This window comes from Mus musculus, chromosome 10 (assembly GCF_000001635.26).
Source record: "Mus musculus strain C57BL/6J chromosome 10, GRCm38.p6 C57BL/6J".
NCBI classification, from domain to species: Eukaryota; Metazoa; Chordata; class Mammalia; order Rodentia; family Muridae; genus Mus; species Mus musculus.
This window is the reverse complement of record NC_000076.6, coordinates 97,801,101-97,818,180: the sequence shown is the minus strand read 5'-3', so window position 1 is coordinate 97,818,180 and position 17,080 is coordinate 97,801,101. Positions and strand designations below refer to the sequence as shown.

At 35.5% G+C, this 17,080-nt stretch overlaps 1 long non-coding RNA gene across 1 annotated transcript in view; it reads left to right on the top strand.

Annotated features, from left to right (window-relative positions):
• Window positions 1–17,080, top strand: part of Gm10754 (predicted gene 10754) — a 285,677-nt gene that overhangs the window by 148,910 nt on the left and 119,687 nt on the right. The window contains exon 3 of the long non-coding RNA NR_033537.1: window positions 10,606–10,693. This is a non-coding gene — a long non-coding RNA (predicted gene 10754). The remainder of the gene's footprint in view (window positions 1–10,605; window positions 10,694–17,080) is intronic.

Here is a 17,080-nt window from a genome sequence, read left to right as displayed (position 1 = left end):
AGCTAAGTGTTGTAGAGACATGGAGCATCTCAGGGTAGAAGAAGGCTGCAGATGTGAACTCACGTGTCATTTACCAGCCACTAGTAGTTGTGGTATCATAAGGTTAGATTAATTGGATAAAGTTTTATCATTATCAGTTGGCTCTGAAATTATTGTATTGGCATCTTATAAATTGTGATATTATTGATACATAAATCTGATTATGGTTAATTAAAAATTCTATCTATTTTATGAAGTAATTGATGGCACTAGGGTTTTTACTCATAAACATGTTGGGAAAGCTTGCTGCACTTTTCACTTTCACGTGCCATGAGCTGGTAATGAAAACTAATGTAGGGGAAACAATGAATAAATGATAGAAATTTATTTGATTTGATGTCAATACAAAAATGCTGGTTTTAAATAAAGTATCATGGCATCCAAAAGATACCTATTTATGTTTTGTTCTTTCAATTATGTAATTCTAATTTTTTATGGCATTTAAAATTTAGAAATATTAAATATATTGTACTTCATCTGGTCTTCATGACCATTCAACCTGAAAGCTGGTTTTATTTTAGCCGGATAAAAAACTGTAGCCAGAATTATAGCATCCTACACTGCAACAGGTCTCACAAATCAGGATTTGTGGCTTCTTCTTCCATAGGCTGGGCTTTCTGTTCAATTGTACTGCTCACAAAGTGAAAACTGAGGCATTGAAGAGAGTCAAAATGGAAAGCCTTTCCCCCTTTTATTTTTGAGTTTTCTCAAATTTGCATACTGAATTGAGAAGTGTGTTACTTTAAAATATATTCACAGACTAATTCAAACTTTGCAAACATTGGGATATTTCTTTGTACGGATTATTCTTGTAATGTGAAATAAATATTCAGTGTCCATTTTCTAGGAATTATTGAAAAATATCTAAGTAAATGCCAGTTATAATTATGTAAGCTTTACAAATATTAGAAATTTTGGAGAAGAAGTAAACCTAAAAGAATAATAAAGTATTTCAAATAAGACTGCTCAGTTAGAGCAGTCTTATTTAAAATCTTATTTGAATCTTTCCCAAAAAGGAGTATTGTCTGTTATTTCTTATCATATATCTAAACTATATTTAGCACCCTGAAGATATGTCAATGTATGTAGGTTTTGTGATTCAGTAAATAGAGCAAAGCCATATATATATATGACTTGATCAAATTAATGGATACATTCTGAAAAGTGATAACTTTTAAATAATAAGTTTGAAATCAGTTTAAAAATTTTTACAGCACTATTAATTTTAATTTTAAAGAAAAACTAATCAGGTAACTAGATTTATTGGAACTTTCTTATAGATAGATGAGGTTTCTAGATGGGCAGCCTTAAAATAACTTTAGTGATTTCTCTCTATTGCCATGAACAAATGTTATGTAATCTTTCTGTTAAGTATGACTTGGGTATAGCGATTACCTTAAATAAATGGAGTAATACAAAAACTGGAGGATGGAATGTCTTGGATTAACTAACAAAGAGTCTCTGGCTTCTATCTTTTCTCCCTTACTCTAAGAGCATGTTTGTTGGCCACAGAATGATGCTATGGGATGAAGGAATTTAACAGTGTTTTCATTGCTTGTTGTGATTCATTTTGTCTTAGAGGAGGATGTCATGTAGCTGAGGCAAGCCTTTAAGTCCTGATTCTCTATTTTCCTAGGGTTAGAATTACACACATGCGCCACCATGCCTATTTGTGATGTTCCCCCGGTATATAGACATGAGGTACCAATGTCTTTACCCAATTAGGTATGCTTTGAGGTCTTGTCACATCTCTGTGAACTAATTTAGATGGAAAGTCAACCAAAACAAAGTTTTGCAATGGCAAAGGATAATAGTACATTCGGTATTCTGAATAATTAAATATATATATATGAACTAAGCCAATGGTACCTAGCTAACCAAACTCAGAATACTGATTAACATATATGGCAAGAACATAAATATTTGCTATTTTAAGACACATTTTAGTAATTTTTAGGTAGCAATGACAACTTAATACACACATCTCCAGAAGACCTTAATAATAAACAAGGAATTTAACTAAACTCCTCTACACATAAGTGATTGCATAAAATGAGAAGCTGAACATAGGGGAGAAACACTCCAGCCTCGTCCCCTGAAATCTCTGTGATATGATTTACACACATTTGAAATCAGAGACAATGATTTCATTGTTAATATTTTAAACTTTCCTTGGCATCAGTTTTAATAATTGCTTTCTCCAAATCTGTGGGATATACTGTCATAGGAACAGAGTTCACTTGGGGAGTAATTTAAAAGACCAGTATGTCCTCCATGACTTCATAGATGATATAGCTGAGATCCACAATTGTAAGGTTCACATTCTTCCCCATTTTAGCTTGTTAATTCATATTTCACTCGGTTTATCCTGTCAGATATTTGCCTACTCAAGATAGTGGGATTGAGTACTTATTTTATACAATTTTATACTATTTTATACTATGAAATATCCTAATTCTAAAATGAGTTCAAGAATTATAGGACCAAATACCCATACTCAAGCAAATGTAAGAGGGATTAAAGGAATGTCGATTTGTTCCTGATATTTGGAAACATTTGTTATAATAAGTAACAGATTTTTCTTCCTTCTTTGGCTCTGATGTTTTTAGTTTAGTTTATAATTCACAGCTGTAGGTAATCTCACTTGCAAACTCCCTGCCCTTGTCAACAACTCACCTCACCAATCCACATCTCTACATTATGACCTATCGCTCACTATACTCTAGTTCTTTGAGGAGTGATCCTATTATATCCCCTAATAGTTCCTGGGGAAGCTGCCTGGACATGTCACATTGTAAGGACCATATCTTTATACACACCATTCACCCCCTTTACATACAGCTTGTATTCCCAGACTATTAATCAGCCTCTGTCACTTTTCTATGAGATTATCTATCAGCATGTCCCCTAAAACAAAATTCAGCTCCGTGTAAGTACTGATTTGGTGAAGATTTGGACAGGAATGTCTCCTGTGTGTGACTGCTACAGATGAATATAATAAAGAAGCATCAGTTACAGTCCCAGAGGCTTGAGACATTTTTCCCTAAATGTTTGGTAAAACTTTTACATTTAAATCAACTGAGTGCTAAAGAATAAGTCTCAAGGCGTCAATGAAATATGCATTATATAAGAATAATATTGATCCACCAAGTACCCATGTCTATGTCAGGGTCTGTATGGATCACTGCTTTCACTATGCTCAATAGATCAAAGACATAAGCAGGGGTAAGTCTTAGCAATATGACCCATTCCAGGGGAGAATGGTTTCTTCACAATAAAGGTGCACGGAAGCCCACCATACTTATTGAAAGGAGAGTTTACTTTAATTTTTGCTTTCTCATAGTAAATAAAATCGTATGATAGCATAAAGAATCATTTTCAGCAAGACAGTTTATTTTATCCTAACATGATAAATAGTTCTGCATCATGATCTGATAAGATCGCTACATTTTTATTAGGAGGAATTACAAACATTATTGTTGTTACTATGCAATATTTATTAATCACAAAAATAGTTTTAAAGAAGTATTGACACATGCTGTCTTTCATATATACTGGGAGACATATTTATGCAGAACTTTAAAAAGAAAATCATAATTATCATTCAAATAAGTTTGGAGATCAATCAAATAATATTTAAGCAAATGATATTTAAGAATGAATAACTATATGAACATTGATGGTTTAATATCTTCATAGTCTTTGTTTTGAAAGTAAGTTTAATTTGCAACATATTTAAAGTTTTGTTTTTGGATCAGTTTTAAGTTTATTTAATATTTGTCAAAGTGTATATATAGTGTTGTCATTTATCTCTTGCATTTACTTTCTCCCCAAAATTACTCTTATTTTATCATTATGCTTAATATGGTAGAATTATAATCACCAAGGTAATAATAATATTTTATTAACTTCACCCCATGATTTACACAAGGTTTCAACCGACATTGTGTCATAAGTGGATTGTACCAATATAATCAATCATACACATCTAACACAGAATCATACAGAATATTTTATACCTTGAAATCTCCATATCCTACTTGTAGTCCTAGTTTAAAAAATAAAAAATGAGTAATTGTATGTTCTATTGATATTTTTCAATAAATTATTTAACAATTGCCTTTACTAATGATTTATACCTCTTGGCCTTTCTATATGACAAGTGGATAGTACATAAAAAATAAATGGATATTTGGTTGTAGAGGTTTCTGTCTTAAAATTGGTCAGGTAAAGAACTATGTAGCAAAAAGCCAAACAATTTCAATGTGCACAACCGATTATTATATCATGTGGGCTATGTAAAGCAGATAGGTCCAGGTAACACAGGTGACATTTGTCGGAGAAATATGATTGAGATATAATTTTCAAAGAAGAAAATGATGGGGTCATGGATTCCAAAATTTAGAAGATGCACTCCTGACTCTGGAGGCCACACTGAGTACTGATAGAGCCCTGTTGTTGCCCTTAAAGATTAGCAATGATATGTGTGCTAATCTTTGTCTATCAGAATAGAAGCTCAGGCCTTCTAGGCAAGTGATTTACACCATATCCTATACACTTTTTCACACAGTCTATACCGTTTTAATGGTGGTACACTCACTTGTACATAAGAAAGTAAAAGCTAGCTCAGACACAAGCTCCATGACAATAAAAAAGTTTCTAATATCCTGTTAAATTTGTTATTATTTGCTGTGCTTACATAAATATTATATCAGCTTGACACAGGTTACAATCATATGAAAGGAGAGAACCCCAATAAGATCCGGGTAAGATTCTTAAGATTAAACTGTAGGCAAGCTTACAGAATATTTTTTTAATTAGTGATTGATATGAAGGCCTTACCCATTATGGTTGGGAACATCCCTGGGCTGGTGGTCCTGGGTTCTATAAGAAAGCAGGCTCTCCAAGCAAGCAAATGGCAGCATTTCATGACGTGTGCATCCACTCCTGCCTCCAGGTTCCTGCCCTGCTTGAGTTCCTGCCTGCACTGCTTTTGATGATGAACTATTTTATGAAATTGTCAGGAAAAAATTCTTTCCTCCTCCTGTTGCATTTGATCATGGTGGCTCATCTCACCAATAGCCACCCCAAGTAAGCCCTTTGTGTACTTTGTTATGATTCCTCTTTTTTCCTTTTTGGTGACTTTCAGGACTGACAAATAACTGTCAGTCTTAATGCAAAAGAGGTGATGGAACCAATTCCAATTCTCTTGTTTCTCTTCTGATTCTCTCCCAGTACATTAACCTTTCTTCTCATCCTATCTCTATGCCTTTTCTCATCCCTTTCTTCATTTCCATTATTTGTCACATTTTTTCCATGCCTTAAAATATTGAACATCAATACACTAGTCATTTATGACTAATGCTAAACACAGCAGAATAATTGCAGTTGCCTTTAAGGACAGCCTTTAGACAACTGAGAGTCATGGCATTTGAGTAGATTTATGTAGCTTACACAATATTTCTCCACGTGCTACTCTACTAAACAGACAACCCTTGATGGTGCTATGTAAAAAGATTTAAGATATATTATGTTAAAAATATCTAGACTTAGGAATATTAAAGATCTCAACTTTAAAGCACATAGCACATTTATCAAAATTTCCTAATCTCATTACTATACTCTGTTTCATTTTCATATAGGGTAGCCAAGAAGGATCATCTTCATCCCCAAGCTTGTTAAGGGTTTCTGTTACTCCTGGCCTAACAATGGAATGCTTTGAGTGACAGCAAAAAAAAACAAAAACAAAAACAAAAACAAAAACAAAAAACAAAAAACAAAAAACAAAAAATAAACCAAAAAAACAAAAACAAAAACAAAACAACAACAAAAACAAAACAGATTCATATATAATTCATCTAATGCAATTTTTTTATCTGATTCACTGTTTCTATTGTTGTTGCTGTTTAAGTTAGGGCATATGTGGTACAACTTTCATAGAAATCACATAAATTCATCTTTTATGTTGCTCTTGACAGTTAATTTTGCTATATCTATATGTTCATCCTTCTATAACAAAAGCCGAGACAAAGTAGCTGCACCTTCACCTACGGCCCCCCCTTCTGTGATGCCTCCAATGCATCATTAGGAAGCATTGCTGGAGCACTGAGCAAATTTAAATCACTATAATTTTATCTTTTCTAGATGCCTTATAAAGAATTTATTCTTTCCAGTCCACTTTCTCTTATTTATGTATGGTAATAATCAGATTTCTTTGACTTCTGATTAGTCTTTTATTATAACTATATGCTATGTAATATATAACTCTTCTCCAGTTGATGAATTCTTGTATCTATGAGAGATTTCTCATCCAAACCAAAAGACACAGGTATTTGCAAAGACAAAGATTGTCTTTTTCTCTTTTAAAAAAATGACCTGAAGTAATAAATGATTCTAGGACAATCTGGTAAGTATATTTTAAATTGGACACAAAAATAATAAACATTAACAATTTTTTCAAAAGTATTTGCCCTTTCCTTGTAGCCCTACCCACAATGTGTGAGACACTTGGTTATATTTAATTTTCAAGAGCACTTGCATTTTGTGACATTTTAATTGTATAGCCATTCTAATAGATATGTAGTGATATAAAACATTGGTCTTAATATACTGCTCATTGATGACCAGTAATGAAAGACATGTTTTGAAAGTTATATTTGGCATCCCTATTAAACTTTGATGTCAGAATTTTGGAACTCTTTTGATCATCTCAGACATTTGTACTCACATGTGGATTGTATGCTTTATTTCCAATATTATCTTTCTATTTTAATGTTATAAAGTTAAATCACTATTTTAAAATCTATTTAAGAGAACTCTAGTTAAGCAAGATCACTAGGAATTTATCTTAAATTTAATCTGAATATTTTATCACCTCAGATTTTAAATCTTTATGATTTTTTTCTAATTTATCTTATTTTTCTTCATCTTCCTTATTTTGGAATAAAGATGAAAATTATTCAATCATCCTTTTTTCAAAGGATTGTACCTTTCCATTGTTTTGCTCTTGAGACTTTTTTACACCATAATATAATCAACTGAACCAAACAACTAGCCATTATCAACCTGAACATCCAGTGGAAAAAAAGACAGCATTTTTAACAAATAGTGCTGGCTCACCTGGCAGTTAGCATGTAGAAGATTGCGAATTGATCCATTCTTATCTCCTTGTACAAAGCTCAAGTCTAAGTGGATCAAGGAACTCCACATGAAACCAGAGATATTGAAACTCATAGAGGAGAAAATGGGGAAAAGCCTCAAACATATGGGCACAGGGGAAAAATTCCTGAATAGAACAGCAATGGCTTGTGCTGTAAGATCAAGAATCAAGAAATGGGACCTCATAAAACTGCAAAGCTTCTGTAAGGCAAAGGACACTGTCAATGGGACAAAAAGGCAACCAACACATTTGGAAAAGATATTTACCAAACCTACATCTGAGAGATGGCTAATATCAAATATATAAAAAAAATTCAAGATGTTAGACTCCAGAAAACCAAATAACCCTATTTAAAAATGTGGTACAGAGCTAAACAAAGAATTCTCAACTGAGGAATACCAAATGGCTGAGAAGCACCTAAAAAAAATGTTCAACATCTTTAATGATCAGGGAAATGCATATCAAAACAACCCTGAGATTCCACCTCACACAAGTCAGAATGGCTAAGATAAAAAATTCAGGTGGTGGCAGATGCTGGCGAGGATGTGGAGAAAGATGGACACTGCTCCATTGTTGGTGGGATTGCAAGCTGGTACAACCAATCTAGAAATCAGTTTGGCAATTTCTCAGAAAACTGAACATAGTATTACCAGAAGATCCAACAATACTTCTCCTGGGCATATACCCAGAAGATGCTCCAACATGTAATAAGGACACATACTCCACTATGTTCATAGCAGCCATATGTATAACAGCTAGAAGCTAGAAAGAACCCAGATGTCCCTCAACAGAGGAATGGATGCAGAAAATGTGGTACATTTACACAATGGATTATTACTCAGCAATTAAAAACAATGAATTTATGAAATTCTTAGACAATTGGATGGATCTGGAGGATATCATTTTAAATGAGGTAACACAATCACAAAAGAACACACATGATATGCACTCACTGATAAGTGGATATTAGAAGATCAGAGTAACCAAGATATAATTTACAAAACACATGAAGCTCAAGAAGAAAGACCAAAGTGTGGATACTTTGATCCTTCTTAGAAGGGGGGAACAAAGTATCCATGGAAGGAGTTACAGAGACAAAGTTTAGAGCAGAGACTGAAGCAATGACCATACAGAGACTGCCCCATCTGGGGATCCATCCCATAAACAACCACCAAAACCAGACACTATTGTGGATGCCAACAAGAGCGTGCTGTCAGAAGCCTGATATAACTGGCTACTGAGATGTTCTGTGAGTGCCTGACAAATACAGATGTGGATGCTCAATCCATCCATTGTACAGAGCATAGGCTCCCCAAAGAAAGAGCTAGAGAAAGTACCCAAGGAGCTAAAGGGGTTTGCAACTCCATAGGTGGAACAATAATATGAACTAACCAGTACTACCTGGAGCTCCCTCGAACTAAACCACCAATCAAAGAAAACACATGATGGGACTCATGGCTCCAGCTGTATATGTAGCAGAGGATGGCATAGTTGGTCATCAATGGGAGAAGAGGCCATTGATCCTGTGCAAGTTCTATGCCCCAGTATAGGGGAATGTGTGGGCCAGAAAGTGGGAGTGGGTTGGTTGTTGACCAGGGGGAATGGGGAGGGGATATGGAATTTTTGGAGAGGAAACTAGGAAAGGGGATAACATTTGAAATGTAAATTAAAAATATCTAGTAAAAAATCCATTTTCTTGATATTCTTGTGAATTTCAATTAAACATATATTTTGTTTTTACATATATGCTATGGGATTTTATTAGTATAGTATAATAGCATATTATTAAATCATGCTGCACCGATTTTAAAAATTACTTGTTTTATTTTTTTGGATTTTCCATTTCTTTTAAAACTAATCATTATTGAAAAGTTACACCAAGAAAATAATTTTGATACCTTTTTTCTTCTAACATATATATTATATACCCAAGTTTTTGTTTACTTTCTTTTGTTGACTCTGATTTTAAGAATCCCAAAACTTTGAATAATTTATTAATTTATTGTTGATTAACTTGCTTTAAATGATATTATAAATCTGAGTTACTTAAAGACACAGATGTCTTTTGACTCTGACCAACAAAGAGGACACCAAGGGCCATGTGCATCCAGACCAGAACATTCTAAGAAATTCCAAGCACTGTTTACAGCTAATTGGCTCACTTTTCCAATGATACAGTATACTTACGCTGTGACTATATTGAATGAAGATCTGAAGTACTGACTAGGGAGAAGCACTCTTCCTGGTGAGGAAAAGGAGTCCTGTATACCTTCATCTGTACTGAAATGATATCTCACTTAATAGGGTTAACTGGAGAAAGGCAGACAAATACTGCTGCTGTACGCATCATTCACAAGAACATAGCATAGAAGATGTGGGACCTAATCTTTAAACACTCAGAATGATTGTCACCATCATTTATGTTTGCTGAAACCACAGATAGACTGAGTCTTGCTGACGAAGGGCAGGAGGGCTCTGAGCTTTTAAATGACACTGTTAGGACCCATTTCTTCCACTTGCTAATGTTAAAATGCATTCAATTATTTTTATTTAATGAAAATCAAAATTATACAAACAAAATTATGGTAATATAGCATTAAGTGAAAATATACTCCCAATTCTTTTGATTCTAAATATAGGCAACCCGGCATGAATATTCATAATGTAATTAACTGGGTTGCATATTCTATTTGCTCTGAAAATTGATAGAGATAAATGAAACTGCCTTGCATGTAAATTTGTCTGACTACTTGCTTCAGTATTCTGTTGCATTCAAGTCTTCTCAAGCTTGATTTATGTTGCCTTTTGCATAGAACAGAATGTTACCCAAACTGACGGAGGTACACATGAGAGATAGAATCCATTATTCCATTTATAAGTGGGAAAGAGAAAGACAGATGGGAAACTTGAAAAAAAAATAATGTACATGGTTACACTAGGATTTGGGAGTCATTTATAACAGTTAAATATATAAAAGCAGTTATATTTCCAAATCCAAGGCATCAAAATGACTTCATTGTGATACATGGTAAAGATGAAGACAAATTAACCAAAACCCCAACAAAAAGGACACCCCCTTCCCTACACATGGAGTAAGAAATGCGGGGTCTTTTAATGTGTGGGCTTTTACACTGTTTTGTTACCATCTATTGCTGTGATAAACCAGCTAAATTCTTCATGGGAAATTACTTTGGACCCTGCTTATGGAGTATCTATCCACCCATTATTTGGTTCTGTTAATTCTGGGCCTGTGTTGAGGCAGATCATCATAATGGGGGGCTGGGGTGGGGGAATGCATGAGATAAAGCAGAGATGTTCACCTCACAGCAGTTGGAATGTGAGAAAGAGAACACAAGCCAGGACACAGGATATACCTGTCTATGATCCCATTCATCTATTCCTTTCAGTTTCACAGACGTCACCATTAGACCAAGCCTCGAATACCTGAGTCTTTGTGGAACATGATGGATTGACAACAAAATGCTTCTTACTGAGGTAATGGAAACTAATGTCTACATTAATTAATTGCCATGTAGCAAACAAAGATTTGAACTTCGTATTTGTAAACTAGAGAAAAATCTCTTCAAACAAATCGATAAACAATGTTCTTAAATTATTTTCCTATGAGCTACATAGAGACTGTTACATTTCATTTACATTATTTTAAAATTCATTATCATTCACTTTGTATTTTATCTTCATACTTTGACATTTGAATCTAATTATTACATACATTAATTTTGGCTTACCATCTGCCATGTTGAGTCTTCTCTCTCTCAGGTTAGTATCAACCACAGCTATGCCAACAAGGTCCAGATTATTCACACAATTCAGTTCTGTCACCTACTGCAAACATGGAAGGAGACCATGTTTTCAAGTGTCTTCAGAATCCCTAAATGAGCACTTTACCAGCCAGAGTGACATTGCCAGCCTTTCAAAGGTCACAGTGAAACTAGCTACGACCTCACAGCTCTCAGGACTGCTGGATTTCAGGATATCGAATTCTCATTTCAAAATGATTGCAAAGCATTTTCCTAAATAGGTTTAAAGATTATTCCAATTGGAAATCCTGTAAAATAAATTAGAACTCTAAATACATTTATTGGAATTTGGAATTTATAATAATGACTTGGCTCAAGCTGAAGTCTAAAATTAGAATGCCTTTTCAAATAGAATATTTGAATTCTGTTTTATTCAGCTGTGTTCCACTTTTACTTTAAAAAGGAAAATTAAAAACTGATCTGTTTTTCTAATGCCTTCCAGATTGGATAGTGCTAATATTTTCAGCTAGGAGAAACATATTGAATTTATCTGTTTTTATGATCTAAATTGCTTTTCTGTCTCTATTTGTTTTTCAATGGCAAAAAGTTGAAGGTTTCATATGGCATTTTCATATATAGTATATGTTACTGTTCTTCCTTATCTCCCTGCCATTTCCCATGTATCTTTCTATCATCAATAGCCCTGTTATGCCTTTCATGTCACATGCATTACTGTTCTCTGCCCTTCTGAACCCACGTCCTCCTCTTACGGTTCCTTTTCTAGTTTCACAATATATCCCAACACTCACTCCCACAGAATTATACATTAATACAAATTCAAAGCTTGCACCACACATGAAGGAGAACATGTGGCATTTTTCCTTCTGAGTCTGGCTTGCTGTGTTTGGGATAATAATTTCAAGATCCATTTGTTTTCTTGCCAAGTTAATAATTTCATTTTTCCTTTTGTCTGAATTAAATTTTGTTTTGTATATGGACCACATTTTCATTATCCATTCATCCATGATGAACATCTCAAATGATTCCATTCCCTTATTATTTTGAATAGGCTCACAACAAACAAGGCTGTGCAAGTGTCTCACTGGTAAGATTTGGAGCACTTTGTAGATGTGCTGGAGAACTGTATAGTATGATCTTGTGATAGTTTAGTATTAGTTTTTTTTGAAACTTTCATACTTACTTCCATAGTGTCTATGTCAGTTTATTTCCCAGAGAATAAGTGTCTCCATCTCCCCACATCTTTGCTAGTATTTGATGTCATCTGTTTCCTATAGGATAGACACACTAACTGCAGTGGGGTGGAAATTCAAAACAGTCTAAATTTGTAGTCTCCTGATGTGTGAGGATGATGAACAATTTTTAAAATTATTGTCCCTTGGTGCAGCATTAGTAGAAGAGTAGTGGACATCCCTGCCCTCTACATTATTTTTAAAATAGAAAATCTTTCAGTGGAAAAAATAGAAAATCAAAGTAGAGCATAACAATACAGACACTTAAAACAGGAATGAAAGATTTTAAAATAACCCAGTTCTTGTTTTTGGAGTACTGCATGTCTTTCATCCATTTATCCATTACTCTCTCACAATGCTTTCACATAAAAAGTTTTTAATTTAGCATTGTGTGGATTTGGGCATTACATGTGCACAATAGATGTAATGGATATACTAATATTCTGTTGTATTTTTTAATCCAGGAATTTAATCCCTGATCTGGCAAGGAATCACAGCAATTTAGATGCACCCTGGATTACAGTATGATCTGGCTAGAATACAGACACACCCTTAGGGCACACTTCTAATCACTAACAATGAAAGTAAGATTAGTTTGTACAAGTAAGCAGATATGTTTGAAAGTAACATCTAATGACCAAAGAAGGATTTGACAAAATGAGTCAGAGATCAAATATACCCAACTCACAGAATAACAGCAGAGGAAAAAGAGGCTATGAGAGAGAGAGAGAGAGAGAGAGAGAGAGAGAGAGAGAGAGAGAGAGAGATGTGGGGTTGGGGTGGGGTGTGTGTATGGCAGTTTTGCTGAGACAAGCTAGACAAGGTTGAAGACAACAAGAGCCAGAGAATGAGAAGGAACCAGAAGATTAGGACACTTTGCCAAAGTTTAATATGAGGCCAAGCAGAAAAATTCAGGCAGAGGCTGAGAGGGGTCAGATTAAATCAGTCATCTTGGACAATTAAGTTGTACATAAGCTAGAAGCTTCAGGTCTATGTTTAGGGATACTTAGGACAGGAGAGGAAGAAATGTTCTTGGCTCAACTCAAGCCATGTAGTCACATAGCTTGGGTACTGCTCTCATCTCTTCATGTCATCTGAGGAAATAAGAGCACCTTTTACATTCTGATGTTTTCCATGAAGGATAATATTGTATCAATTGGTTTTTTCATTTGATGCTGTTTAGAATAAAATGAAAGTAGTACTTTTTAGGGCTAATTTATTCCAGGATACACACACACACATACACACACACACATACACACACACACATACACACACACACATACACACACACACACACACACACACACACACACACACACACACATATATATATATCCTTAATCCCATTGTTACCTCTATCTGTCAACTTAACCCAAATCTAATGTTACCTGGGAAGAAGGAACCTCCACTGAAGGCTTACCTCAATCAGACTGATTATGTCCAAGTAAGTCTGTGAAACATTTTCTTAAGTATTCCCATATTGGTATCTATTTTGGGCAGTGACATTCCTAGGCATTTTGGTTTGTGCTGAACTAGGAATCTACCTGAACTATCAAGAGGTAAGACACCAATCCATACCTTTTCTCCGTGGTCTTTCTTTCAGTTCCTGTCTTAAGTTCCTGCCCCAAATTCACTTGGTAATTGAAATACCTCAAGATATAGGATAAACTAAAGCTTTTATTTTTCTCAACATTCTTTTCTTAAAAATACTTTATCATGGCAAATTCAAATATATGAGCATAGTCGTAAAAACACCAGTGATATGTGAATGAGTTTAGACATTTTAAGTTAATAGTTGCTTGTGTATTTTGAGATAGTAGTACTCAAGATTGGACAAGAAAACTCGTGAGTTCTAAACTGATAACTGAAACATCTTTGGGACCTCTGAACCCAATGGGCTTCATACTAAACATCCAAGTAAATCTAATTGGTGTCTTTAAAAGCAGAATTATTTGTTTTATTTAAGGTGGATCACGTGATCTAATTTTTTTTTTCATTGAAGAATGACCTTTCTGGTTTGTAAAAATACTTCATTGAGCATTAAAACTGTGATACATGCCTTCAGTACACAATGAGTTCAGGGCCAGTTTGTGTGAAATGCCATTTCAGAAAACAAACAGAAAGAAAAAAAATTCAGATACAGGTTTCTTGAAAGTAGAGCTAAATAAACTTTTACCAAGGGACAAAATAGGTTTCTGATCTGTAGGTAAATGAAGAGGTATAGTTGCTGAAGAGGATACCCTTACATTTGATGAATGGCTATGCCTAATTTCATTCATCACACTGCATACTTGAAGACCAAAATCACTTATGGTATACTTCTTCAGGAAGCCTTCTCACTCCAGTCATAATACTTGAAAACAGACTTAAGCAGAGCTTTCTATATTATTATACTTCATGAACAACACTTCAACTCTACAGTGTTTGTTCCTCCTGGGTAGCTTCGCCAAGCCACCAGGTACTGCCCTGGCTTCTCTTTCTCTGCCCATCTTTGCTGCGCAGATGAAAAACTCTTTGACAGCTTTACTTTTTTAGAAATTGTCAGATAACACAATTGCTGTGTGTGTGCAGAATCTCCTTCCCGTCCCTTATCAGCTAGCTTATGACAACCAGCCTCAGCTGGTTCTAGCTACCCCAAGATCTTTTTTTAAATTAGGCATTTATTTCATTTACATTTTCAATGCTATCCCAAAGTCCCCCACATCCTCTCCCACCTACTCCCCCACCCTCCCACTCCCACTTCTTGGCCCTGGCGTTCCTCTGTACTGGGGCATATAAAGTTTGCACGACCAATGGGCCTCTCTTTCCACTGATGGCCAACTAGGCCATCTTCTGATACATATGCAGCTAGAGACAAAAGCTCTGGGGGTGGGGGGGTACTAGGTAGATGTTGTGTGCTTCTCATTCGAAATCCTGGCCAAAAAGCCCTTTCTCTTTCCTCACCTCTCTTTTTCCTCCTGAGACCCGGAAGCCCCATCTTGACACTTCTCCCAGCAATTGGCTCCTTCTTCTTTATTGCCCAAATCAAGAACCAATTAGGGAACTAGACTTTAGTATCAGCATCTGCTTCTATATCCTGGTATAAAGAATGAAAAGTTTTCATTCTCAGGATGATTGTGGGGGTTATAATTTTCACTGTTGGCATCTGTCTCTTTTCATTCTGTGTATTGAACTGAACAAAAAAGCATTCAATACTAAGTGAATGACTTCATAGGCCAATGTTATTTCCTTATGTCATCTGGAGACCTGACTTAACAAGGAACTGTAGGAGAAGTAATTGTAGAAGTTCTCCTTGGGCTTCTGCAAGTTTTAAGAAATTAGAGATGGAAGTATCACACCTAGGTACAGAGCAGAGCAGAGTTTTATACAATTCTCCTTATTTGGTAAGAAATTATTATTATAAAACATATAACCAGTTTTGATCCGAAAGAATGAACATATTCTTCTTTATATCATTGTCCTCTTACTTCAGTTCTCACATCACCCTTCTCTGTGTCTCTGTGTCCTTGATGGTGAAACAGAAGCTTCATCCACATGTTTTCTGAGGCTCAATTTCATCTTGAAGTTACTCTGGTTTTATCACAGTTAACTCCTACACTCTGGATAGGAAAAAGGAAAAAATGTCAGCTACATTACTATATTAGTCTCTTGCATGTCAGTTAGGAAAAAAAAAGTCCCCAATGTGCTATGACAATTGGGTTGCTGCTGTGTTTCTTGCTGCCCCTCCCATTTCTTTCCACAAGGTTTTATCTTCATACGTGAGGATAACTAGATTGACAGCACCCATGAGTTTTCATCAAGTTCCCTGGAGGTTTGTTATGGAATTAAATAGAATCCCCACAGCAGAGAAAGATGTTAACCATTAAGAACACAGTTGTGCAGCACAGCCACATGTGCGCATACATCTCCATTGCAAAGTCGCTCTAATTTATAGACAATACGAATAGCTGAAACATATTCTCCTTCAGAGAAGTCCTTTCAAGTCAATTTTCAAGTAAAACTCCAAAAGACTCTAGATTACAGCCAGACGGCCGCCTCCACCTCATCTCTGATGACAATTCAAGACAGCTGCTAAATTTAACATGCCATTACTGGAACCCAGGGCTTCCTGCACAATAGCTGTCTGTGTGTTGCCAATCCCCAGGATGCACTCAACTTTTGAATTGCTGCACAGCAGCCCTGCTGGCCCTTAATCCTTGTGAATACAGCATTGACACATAGCCAAGAATTTCAGAGGATTCGTTTTTTTAAAGGGAAAAATAGGAACAAAAGGAAAAGAAATGCTCAACCCGACATGTTAAGATGCAGCCTATGAGGCAACAAGGCAGGGTGGGGTGGGGGTGGGAGGAGGGGGATAGTTCCATAAACACAAGCAGGCCTCACCATGCAGATGGTTCTTGTTCTAAAAGTTCATTTGTAGGCCTGTCATTTGGAAACCAGAATGTATTTCTCTATAGAAATCGCATTTTCCTTCTTGTCTTAATTACTTTCCTGTTGTTCTGACAAAATACTGGACACAAAACAAATTATAGAAGGATGTGCTTACCTGGGCCTTCAGTTACAGAGGCTTAAGGATCCATCACAGTGTGAAGGCATGTCAAGAGAAATGAACAGTGGCAGGAGCAGGAAGCTGAGAAGAGAACTTCCTCATCCACAAGAGACTGAGAGAGAAAGAGAGAGATAGAGAGACAGAGACAGAGACAGAGACAGAGACAGAACTGGAAGTAGGCTGAGGTTTAAAATGCTCAAAGCCTTTCCTCCAGCAAGGCTGTCCTCTCAATGGAGATGTAGTATCAAAAATCTGGTCATATGGATGGTATTTTTCATTCAAACCACCACCATCATTTATGAACTAAGTTCCCAAGTTA